This window comes from Adiantum capillus-veneris, chromosome 8 (genome assembly GCF_014529385.1).
Source record: "Adiantum capillus-veneris isolate H3 chromosome 8, ASM1452938v2, whole genome shotgun sequence".
Classification (NCBI taxonomy): Eukaryota; Viridiplantae; Streptophyta; class Polypodiopsida; order Polypodiales; family Pteridaceae; genus Adiantum; species Adiantum capillus-veneris.
Genome location: NC_140938.1, coordinates 35606459 through 35618366, shown reverse-complemented (window position 1 = coordinate 35618366; position 11908 = coordinate 35606459). Strand labels below are relative to the sequence as shown.

General features: G+C 42.8%; 1 pseudogene; it reads right to left on the bottom strand.

The window, feature by feature from the left end:
* Nucleotides 1–9579: 9579 nt before the first annotated feature.
* Nucleotides 9580–11908, bottom strand: LOC147451959 (uncharacterized; annotated as a pseudogene).

Here is an 11908-nt window from a genome sequence, read left to right as displayed (position 1 = left end):
AGGTCTTCTCCATTAACCTTAATCTCTTGAAAGGAGATGATGTCTGCAAGAGTATCAGAGACCCAAGCCCTAATTTTGGCAAATTTGTCAGGGTCGATCAAACCCTTAATATTCCAGGTTAGGACTTTCATCTATGCAGTTTTTTATCCTTTTTGGCTTTCCAAGACGGGGACTTGGTCTCTTTTTGAGTGGCTTGATCACTCTTTTGTTATCTTTCTGAATGTCCATGGGTGTCGGGGGGGAAAAGGGGGAAAATTCTCCGTTTTGGCGATATCTGGTTGGGGAGAGGCCAAGTTCAAGTCGATGATCATGTCAGCATCCATTTTGCTAACCTCGGTTTCCAGCTCGAGGGGGTAACGACTCCTCTGCATACGATTCAGACACTTCCGATTCTTGGAAGTCGTTATCATCAAAGCCTATTAAGGGAGCCTGCATAGAGAATCTATTTGGATGCCAGTTTTTACCCTTATCTTGCTGCTTTGCTCTACCCTTGTTATTATTTTGAGCATCTTCTTTCGCCTCGATTGTGATTCACCGTGGTCAAACCACTTGAGTCCTCTTCTTTGCCCTGTTTAGACTTCTCACCACTTGTATCTTGGGAGGCAATGGAAGATTTGATAAGGTAGTTTCTCACAAAGTGAGATTTGGCCCCACAGGGAAAGCATGTATTAGGTACATATTTGTATAGTATCTCTTGATCAAACAACTCTCCATCATCAATGCAAATGTCCATGGATGTAGGAAGGTCTACAGAAATGTCCATTTCTATTAAGACTTGAGGATGCCAAGATGGGATATAGTTGGCCTAATGTCTCCCTCTTAGAACCTTACCAAGTGGAGTGCCTATTTCTGCCATGTGAGCATGATAATGCATCAGGAGATTAGGAAACTCCACCCATACCAGGTAATTAACTAGTGCAAATCGATCAGGATTAAAGTCCTTTTTCTAGCAAAAAAGACTCAAGGGGGAAGACCGAATTACCCACTATACAGAAATGAGAATTGAGAACGCTATCTCTGCGTTTTTGAACAAAAATAGATAATGACCCTTAGGTAGGGCCTGAATCGTTTCTACCTGTGTAGCCAGAGTACCCCATTGGGTTCTAATACAACTTCTAAGGATGTCTACATGCAAACATGGACTTGCTTAGCAGACCAATGAGGGCTCCCTCTTCTAGATCCTTTTGTTTCTTTCTTATTTGAGAAGCAGGTTCAGTTACATGGGGCTTACCTCTTTTACTTGACGCAAGGCCTCCTGCAGTAGCTCCTTCGTTTTCTCCCCGGAGAATGTCCTCGGGCGGTAGATCCTTCGGCTTGTGGGGTCCTGGGTGATCAACTTCACCACTTTATTTACCTGTTGTTTTGAGGTGTAGTGATGGCGAGGGGATTCCATCTCCTTCTACGGTGATAGTAGCTTTAAGACGTTGGGCCAGACATTGAGAGAGCCCCTATAGGACCTCCTAAAATAGGGAGAGCTTGAAAGCCTAATCTGCTCCGGGCGTATTAGAGGCTTCAATGGGGAAGGAGATTTGACAGGTGCCAAGCATTGGGGGAAAGATGAGCATTTACTTGGTGGGTGCTCATCATGATGAGAGGTGTTGAGATGTAGAGAGAAAGAGAGAGAGACGAGACAAGAGACACACCATATACGCTCCCAAAGACTGATTCATATTGAGGACAAGATACAAATATATAGGTGAGACCAAGTTCAGTAGAGTGAGCCATATATAGCTCCAACACCCCCACTCAAACAAAGGTCTCTAGCTTTGGATGAAAACACCCTTGGGAAGTTCAAGGGAAAAACCCAAGCCCCTATACAATGTGAAATATGAACCAGTGGTGATGATGTGAAAGTGAATTGTGCATCTATGTACAAATATTCAAGTGACTTAGATATCACAAGGTGCAAATGTGGAGTGTGCATAGTGCATGGTACCTAAAAGATTACAATGTCATATGTACAAAGCTATTACAATAGAAAAGAAGCTAATCTAGAAAGAGTGAGGCCGAAGCAACTCCAAGCTCCGAGCGCAAGAGGATGAAACGTGACTCATTGAGGCCTTTGGTCAAAATGTCTGCAATCATCTGGTCACTTGGACAGTGTTCAACCATAATGGTTCTCTTGCGTACTTCATACCTGACATAATGATAATGGACAGCAATGTGCTTTGACTTATTATGTTGAACATAGTCTTTTGCAAGACTAATAGCACTTTGGTTGTCACACCGCAAGGGTGTGCTAGAAAGAGGAGAGTGACCAATATCAACCAGCATTTGTCGAAGCCAAATCAACTCACGAGCTGCAAGTGATGCCGCAACATATTCTGACTCAGTCGTAGAAACTGCAACACAACGTTGTTTCTTGCTGGTCCAAGAAACAAGACAACCATTTATAAAGAAGCAATTTCCACTAGTAGATCGCATAGATAAATGTGAGCTTGCCCAGTCTGCATCTGTGTAACCCAAAAGAGAAAGAGATTTCATAGAATTCGATGTGAGTTGTCGTTGATAGACTAAACCAAAATCTGTAGTGCCTTTCAAGTATTTCAATACACGCTTTGCAGCAGACCAATGCTTAAGAGAAGGACATGCAAGATGTTGTCCAAGATAGTTAGCAGCGAACAGAATATCAGGACGAGTGTTCATGCCAACAAACTGAAGACATCCAATCAAGTTAGCATAACGTTGATTTGTGACAAGTTGACCGCCATTGTCAGAAGTATTCTTCGTAGAGCTCGCAAGACAAGGTGTGTTGGCTGAATGTGCAGATTCCATACCAAATTTTTGAATAGTATCTGCAATAAACTTTGACTGTCGAAGGAATAAAATACCTTTTGTACGGTTCCGTTGGATTTGAATGCCAAGACAAGAGTGAATCTCTCCAAGATCCACCATATCGAATGCAGAAGACAATAAATTTTTCACTTGCTGAAGAAATCCCAAATCATTGGAAACAAGGATGGTATCATCCACATAAAGAGAAAGAATCACAAAACTGCTACCTTGGCGTTTTATGTATAAGTTGGGGTCTGACGAGCAAGAGATGAATCCTTTAGAGGTGAGAAAAAGATCAAATTTTGTATACCAGGCTCGCGAAGCTTGTTTGAGACCATATAGTGCCTTATGAAGTTGAGCAACAAGGTCTTCTTTACCTGGAATAACAAACCCTTCTGGTTGTTCCATATAAATTTCCTCTTCCAAGTCACCATTAAGAAAATCAGTTCGCACATCCATTTGACGAGCTTCTAAATCAAATTGAATAGCAAATGCCAATAAAACTCGAACACTTGTAATGCGAACAACTGGTGAAAAAGTCTCTTGATAATCAACACCAGCTACTTGGGAGTAACCTTTTGCAACTAAACGCGCCTTGAACTTGTCAAAAGATCCATCTGCTTTTACTTTTGTTTTATACACCCACTTACATTTAATAGCTATACGACCAGGAGGTAATTCAGTTAGTATCCATGTACCTTTAGAGATAAGAGAATCGTACTCTGCTTCCATAGCCTCTTGCCATTGATCCTTTTGTGGTGAAGAGATAGCTTCATCATAAGTAACGGGATCTTCAGAAGTAGAAAAAGCATTATCAGCAATATCGTCATCATAAACATGACATGAGCCATGTTCAAGATCAATAGGCAGATCAACAAAAATATTAATATCATCATTGGCAACATTTGGAATGGATGGTTGTGAGGAGGAAAGTTGCTCTATAGGAAGTGTTTCATCTTCTGAAAGAAATGGAAAAGCCTGAAGCAATGATTTAGTATCATCAGAATCATCCATGGACCATGAGCCTCCCATAAGCTGTTCATTAAAAGTAGCATCACGATTCACAGTTACTTTCTTGGAGGAAGGGTCATAGAATTTGTAGCCTTTGGAAGTGTCAGAATATCCAATAAAAATAACTTTAAGACCAGGAGCATCAAGCTTTGTTCGTGTTTCTTTGGGAACATGAATATAAGCAATACATCCAAAGGTTCAAAAATGAGATACAGAAGGAATGTCACCTGTCCATGCTGTGATGGGTATCTTACTAGAGGGTGCAGTAGTAGGAAGATGATTCTGAATAAATGTTGCTGTCAAAGTAGCTTTAGCCCAGAAAACACGAGATAAGCCAGAATGAATCAGCATACATCTTACAGCATTGAGAATAGTGCGATTCTTTCGTTCAACAACACCATTCTATTGAGGCGAATATGGAATAGTGTGTTCATGATGAATTCTAGTGTCAGCACAGTAACTCACAAACTCTCGAGAAACATATTCGCCTCCATTGTCACTACGAAGCTTCTTAAGGCGACGACCAGTTTGAAGTTCCGCAGCCTTGTGGAATTGTTTGAAAACAGATAAGGCTTCAGATTTTTGTCTAAGTAGAAATACAGTCGTATACCTTGAGAAATCATCAATGAAAGTAATGAAGTAGCGATATTGTGATCTCGAAGAAGGTAGAGGTCCACATATATCAGTATGAACAAGATCCAAGATGTCATGAGAATGAGTTGTATTTGAAAGAGGAAAGGGTTTACGATTGTGTTTCCCAAGAGCATAAAATTCACAAATTCCCATATGGGGATGGGCTTTAAGATCCATGCCATGAACAAGATCACGACGTTGAAGATCAAGGAGTTTTGAGAAATCAGCATGAACAAAACGGTGATGCCATACTTTGCAATCATGATCACCTGGAGCAGTGACAATATTTGCTACAGCATCGTTGAGAGAGAGTTCAAATAAATTACCGTTTCGAGGAGCAGTGGCTATAGTCTGTCCATCTTTCTCAATTCGGCATTTGGTATAATCAAATCCAACAAACAGACCAAGATCAACAAGTCTAGCAACTGAAAGAAGATTACGTTGAAGATCTGGTACATGTAATACTCCTCGCAAAATTCGAGTAGAGGAAGATAAGGTACCAAGATATAAGTCTCCAATACCCTTTACTTGACAAGTAGTATCATCAGCAAGATAAACAACACGTTGAACTGGCAGTGGATGATAGTTATGGAGCCACTTAGACTGATATGTCATATTTCCTGTAGCACCAGAATCGACAATAAAAAGTGATCCATCACGTACATGAAGTATTCTGTCTGGAGCAACTGAACATAGGACGCAGCTTGTTTCTGGTACAATGTTGTTTCGATGTTCAGTAGCATATGCTCTATTCCGATCTGTGTCGAATCGACGCTTATAGCACATATGAGTGGGATGATCAGATCGTCCGCAATATTCACAAGAAGAAGAAGAAGAGTCTCTAGATAAACGTGGTTGTTTTGTGGTAATATTGTGTTCTTCATCATATTGGCGTGCCCAACAATCATCTTCAGTATGGCCATTTCTGTTGCAGTAAGAACATTGCTTATTAGGAAATTTGAGACGAGAGAAAATATTACCGCGACGGCCACCTCTGCGGTTTCCTCGTTGAAATGGACGCCTTCGAGCATAAAAAGCACGTTCCATCTGTTGTGACTTAGTCTCCTCTTGTGAAATCATAGTTGTATCGTGACCAGCATTCCGACGTTCTTGACGTTGAGAGTATTCAATTAAAGACATGCAAGCTTGGTCGAAATCAAGACCATCTTTATTAGAGAGAATAGTAACAATGTTATCATAAGAAGAGTCCTTCACCGTATCAAGGAGAAGTGTAATCAGTTGCTTTTGTGGAACAGGATCACCGGCAGAAGCAAGTTGATTAATAATAGATTTGAAAGACTCAATATGTCCCGTCATGGCAGTACCAACTTCATATTGTAACTTGTTAAGCAACCCTCTCAAATAAAGTATTTCTGTAACAGATTTCTTCTGAAAGTTTGCAATAAGGTACTTCCATAGGTCATGGGAAGTAGGCAGTTCATACATATCAAGCAAAAGGGAATCAGTAAGAGCAGAAAGAATATACCGACGAGCTGCTTTATCACGTCGTTGCCAATCCGTATAGGCAACATTCCAATCTTCAAATATAGGTCCTTCAGTGATAAGCATGTTATCATTATCCGTATCAACAGGCTGAGGCGGACAAACACGATTTCCATGAACAACATCGGAGAGTTCATCGCCTTCAAGAATTAACAACATCTTTGCTTTCCAGCCTGGAAATCCTTGACCTTGGAAAGGAGGAACAGAACGTTGGCCAGAAGGAAAGCCGTTGACGAGAATATTCATAGCCATATCTTGTTGCGAGAATATTCATAGCCATATCTTGTTGCGCTTTTCCCGTTTCTCCAAATTTTGAGCAGAACAGCAAGAAAAATTGAGATGAAGTTCAGGGTGTCATTAACAAGAAAACGTAATCAACGATTAGATTGATTATAAATAAACGCCACATAAAACACTAATCATATTCTTCTTAACACAAAACAACCACAGTTAACAAGAATCAACGCTCAAAAATAAAATTTGTAACAATTTTGAATCTTACATGCGAATCGCATACACATACTGTTGTCACCATGAATTGAATCGGCGCGTGATTGTTACCGCTCTGATACCATGTTGAGATGTAGAGAGAAAGAGAGAGAGACAAGACAAGAGACACACCATATACGCTCCCAAAGAGTGATTCATATTGAGGACAAGATACAAATATATAGGTGAGACCAAGTTCAGTAGAGTGAGCCATATATAGCTCCAACAATAGGAAGGGGCGTGGTCTCAAAGGGCACGCCCTAGCTGTAATGGGACTAATATTTGAAGTTCTTAAAATCGAAAAGAATGTAGTAGGGTAAAGCTTTCATTTAGCACGATTTGAAAGATTGTTGAATAGTCCCTCTTCTCGCAGGTATACTTGGTGCGAAAATCGAGTTAGCCGAACGCCTAAAAAGCGGCTATTTTGAGAAGTCGCATGCTTGATTTCAGAAATGAAGACCTGCAAATTTCGGCCAGACATCCTACGTGATTTTGCACCGTGTGTTTTGGGTTGGGATTTTGGTTCATAGACCTTAGGTAGAGCGACCTATTGGTGTAAGTAGGGTCTCCTTCAAGTTTTATGGTGTTTCGAGATTGTTTGGCTTTAGAAAGCGTTGTAGGAAGTTTCCTCTTATGCACTCTTGAAGGCTGTGACTTAGACAATTGGTAGAGACCTCTGTAGGAATTAGTTAGGAGTCGGTCGAGTGTAGGTTGACACCTTATGCTTGCTTCCAAGCGCCTGTGGGTCGAGCTTCGTCCTTAGTTGACATTATATGTTAGGTGAGTTCTCGCTGTGCTGACGTCCGTCGTGGCGTATCCGTCCAGCAGTTGTGCTTGACACTACCTTGGTCAACATGTATGCCTAGTGTGGTGCACTTCATAGATCACAAAAAGTCCTTTAGGAGCTTCCTATTGCGTATGTCGTCTGATTGTGGGATATGCCTAACTTGGCATAACCAAGGAGCTCCACACGCTGTTTACACCGGAATGTGACATCGTGCTTGACATTTACTTGGTCGAGATGTATGCCCCCTATGTTGAGCTATATATAGTGTCTATATATAGCTCAACAACCTATAGTGCACTTCATGAAGCACAAGAAGTGCTTAAGGAGCTCTCACGTGACACATCCAACCCTATGTGTCCGTGGATAAGCTACAACATGATCAAGGTTCAGTTAGTCCAGTCAATCTAGATTTAGAAGTGCTTTGGCACTTTTGTGAGTTTATTCGTAGACCCTGCATGCACAGTCACTTAGCATAGATGCATATCCTCTGGTTGCACATAGCATGATCATCAGTAGTCCCTTCAGAATCCATTAGATTCAGTCAGTGGAATTTTCCAGTGCATTTATCCTATTTTACCTATTTTTGGTATTTTTCACTTATTATTTTTAAGTGTCTTCCCCAACAAAAGTAGGTAGGGCAATTTTGCTAAGTTAATATATAAGCAAACCCAAGTTAGCACTTTCTGGCAGAAGAGGCAGCAGGAGCACATGCTCAACAGGCATCTTCTTAGCAGAACCCCAACAGGACCATTGGCGTTTTTGGATCTCCATCCTCACCATACACATCAGCCAGCTTTTTCAGTTTGCATCATCCCCGAAAACCCTCCAAGCCCTGAAATTTGCAGATTGCTAGCAGTAGTACCAGATTACCTAGCATTTTTACAGTTTCCATCGCCGGAACTCTTCAGGCAACGTAGCGTTTTTGCTAGCGTTTTTCATTTGCTGCAACATTTTTGTTTTCAGCTCTTGATGAAGCACTTGCAGCAGTGTTTTCAGAATTAGACACAGTAGCAGCTCAACCCCTTGAAGCATTGCAGAGAACCCCCATTTTCAGCCATAACAACCTAGCCAAAACAGTCATTTTTATCCACCCGAAACAACCCAAAGATTTGCAAAATTTCAGCAGTTAGAAGACCACAGATTTCAGCCCTAAAGTCGTCATCGTCATCACCGTCGTCATCATCGGCATAGTCCCAGGTTGCATCAGTCCATTGCATACGCATTGTACCACTTTGTGCAATCAAAAAGTAGACCACTCTCGCCGACAAGAGTGGGGCCTTCAGAGGAGGGTTTTACAACGTCTTTGGTGTTGTATCTCTCTTCTCTCTATCCCTCAGTCTCATTCACTTGCACGCACAGTGTCCATTCACTTTGTTTGTGATCATAGAATTTTCTCATTAAGAACGGAAGGCTCTACCTTCCATAAAAACAAAAGGAATCTTGAGCACAGTTCGGAGCACTCATCTTGAGCAAAGCGCAAACAATCATTCCGTTGCACCTAACAGGATCTTTATGTCCAAGAGGTCTCTTGAAATAGAGTGAGTGCAGGATATGCCCAACGTGGGCAGGGCCAAGCAGCTCTGGTCGTTTTTCAGTGGACGAAGCAAGGATATCTCTCTAGACGCAGTCACATATGCGCATTAGCACAATCAGAGGCCATCAAGCGGATCGACTCGAGCTTTTAGGACAAGTGGCTAGGATGTCCCCCTCAATGTCTCACCTACAACTTCCAGCTTATGATAGCCTACGCTCCTGCTCTCTTCCAGATGCAATCACATATGCTCTAGAATGTTTTCAGCTGATGCAGAGAGAGGGCATCTCTCGAAATGCAATTTTATCTCAAGGAGTGCATTGATTGCAGTAGTATCACGTCAGGAAGGGAGAGATTTGTTTTCAACAGATGCAGAGAGAGGTCATCTCTCTTCAATAAAAGATCTTGAGTTCAACTCTTGTCCAATAGATCTTTGAGGTCTTTTGGGATAGTTTCCTACGACGTTAAAATCCTCTTCTTCTTTTTCTTCTTCTCTAAATGCAATCAAGTACACTTGCACCTTGAAGGCATATGGTATTGTACAAGATGATGATATGGAGAAAAGAATTCATTGGATATTGTTAGTCAGTGGTTGTGCTTGGCACTACCTTGGTCGACATGTATGCCTAATGTGGTGCAGTCCATAGATCACAAAAAGTATACTTAAAGTAAGAGGTAAAGACAAGGGTGCAAGAGACTTCGCCTACAGGCTCGTTCTACTTTTCGCCCACTAAGAGTTAGGAAGGCTCCCTGGGGTGGGTTGATGGATGGCACGTGGGCTTGCAGTGGAGACAGGGTGGATTGTGGGCTGAGGCCGATGCGAAGGACCGCCCTAGGTGGGGGCACTTGGCTACAGAATCCTCTTCGACTGCCCTGGCTCTTCATTTTTTGACAAGAGGAGTTGGCTTGTGCTCCTTTCTCCTTCAAATATCAACATGTAAGCCTCAGTTCCTGGCATTTTGTTGGGTTTGGGAGGGGGTGTGGCTCCAGTGGCAGGGGAGCCCCATTCATGTGGCACTCTCAGATCCATGCTGTGGTTTGAAGATGGGATTCGCTCCTTAGCATCCAAGAGGTTCTTCTGGCAGCTCAGATCGATAGGGTTTGTGTGTGGCAGTCGTGCATTTCAAATCAGTGCATTTCAAAAGACGACATCCTAGACAGGAAGCTCATCAAGCACTTTTTCCGCTTTATGAAGTGCACCACATTTGGAATACATGTCGACCAAGGCAGTGCCAAGCACAACGTTTTCTTTCAACAATCACTCACTAACAATATCATCATAACTTCTTTTACCCATATTAGCATCTTGTGTACTACCACATGCCCTCAAGGTGCCACTGTACATGATTGCATTTGAAGAGATGCAGTCTCTCTGCATCTGCTTCAAAAAGCTCTCTCTCTCTCTTCCTGACCTAACCTTGTAGCAATCAATGCATGCTTGAAATAACATTACATCTAGAGAGAGACCCTCACTACGCATTAGCTGAAAATAGGCTAGAACGTAGGTGATTGCGTATAGAGAGACACCCTCACTTCATCCACTAAAAAACAACCAGAACTCGTTGGCCCTGCCCAAGTTGGGCATATCCCCCAATCATTGCATCTCAAGAGACGACATTTCAGACAGAAAGCTCCTCAAGCACTTCGTGTGCTTCATGAAGTGCACTACATATGGCATACATGTCGACCAAGTCAGCGGCAAGCATGATGTCCCATTCCATTGAAAATAGCCTAGAGCTCCTGAGCCCTGTCCAAGTTAGGCATATCCCGCAATCAGACGACATCCACTGATAGGAAGATCTTATAGTACTTTTTGTGATCGAGATGAAGTGCACCACATTAGGTATACATGTCGATCAAGGTAGTTCCAAGCACAACCATTGACTAACAATATCAAGTGAATTCTTTTTCCCATATCAGCATCTTGTGCAATACCATATGCCTTCAAGGTCGACTCTGTAGATGAGCTCGCCGATGAGTTTTTACTCTTTGTCAGCCAAATGAGAGGCTCCAGCTCTCACTGACTCCCCCACCAGGAACCAACGCCTAATTCTCATGGACTTTCACCATGTCCTTGATGATGGTCGGTCTCGCCCAACAACATGTACTGATCTCTCTCTCTCTCTCTCTCTCTCTCTCTCTCTCTCTCTCTCTCTCTCTCTCTCTCTCTCTCTCTCTCTCTCTCTCTCTCTCTCTCTCTCTCTCACGGACACACACACACACAAAAATAGGCACAACCACTCTGCTATCACATGAGAGGCTGCACCGCAGTTGGCCAGGGTAGACATGGTGCTAGCTAATGAGGAGGTGATGAAAGGAAAGAAACACTCACGCAGCTCATGCAAAGAAAACACATCATCTAGCTCTTCTATCTTCACCCCTTCTCCTTCAAAGCTCACTACCAGACTTGATGGTGGTGAAGATGATGATGGCTCTTGCATGCGCTTGCGTTGTTGACGTTGTTGCTCGATGCCTGCAACTCCATCTTCCTCTGGTGCTTCTCGTTTCACTCTCTTGTTCTTCTTTGTCTCCACCTCTTTCTCTAGCATGGAGCCACGACATTGACGGAAAAGTTCAGCAATGCGCGCACCCCATGCATCTTCAATGCCGCTCGATCAGATGCCAAAGCTGCCTCCTCAGCCGTGTCGAAGGTCCCTAGCCAAACACGGGACCCTTGCCTTGCAGAGTCTCGGATCTCGGTTGCATATTTGCCCCATGGCCGATGCCGTACTCCTCGGTAATGCTTCTTGTTGGAGCTCTTGGCAAGCTTTGCGGGTGTTAATGATGAGCTTGAAGGGGCAGAGCACAATGTAGAGGTAGCACCATTTTTTATGCCTTTCTTTGGAGGAGTTGTATTTTGTGGTGTTGATGATCTGGGTGCAAGGTGACTCTCCATCGATGCATCTTCGCATTTTGGGGTGCGTGGAACCCAGCCTGTCTTGTTCATAGCTTCTTTAAGAATTCCATACACCATCATGTCATCTGAGTCATCTTGATTCAATGGAAAACCAGAGCTTGTGCCCAAGCATGATCTCAAGCAAGCTGGGGTGACTTGAACAATCTGTACGTGCAAACAAGAGTGGGTCGAGGGGCCGGACTCGGTGAAACCCGTTTGAAGGATGTTTCTTACGCACTACTGCCCCTTCGTTTGCATCAGAATCTCGCGCAATGTACAACAT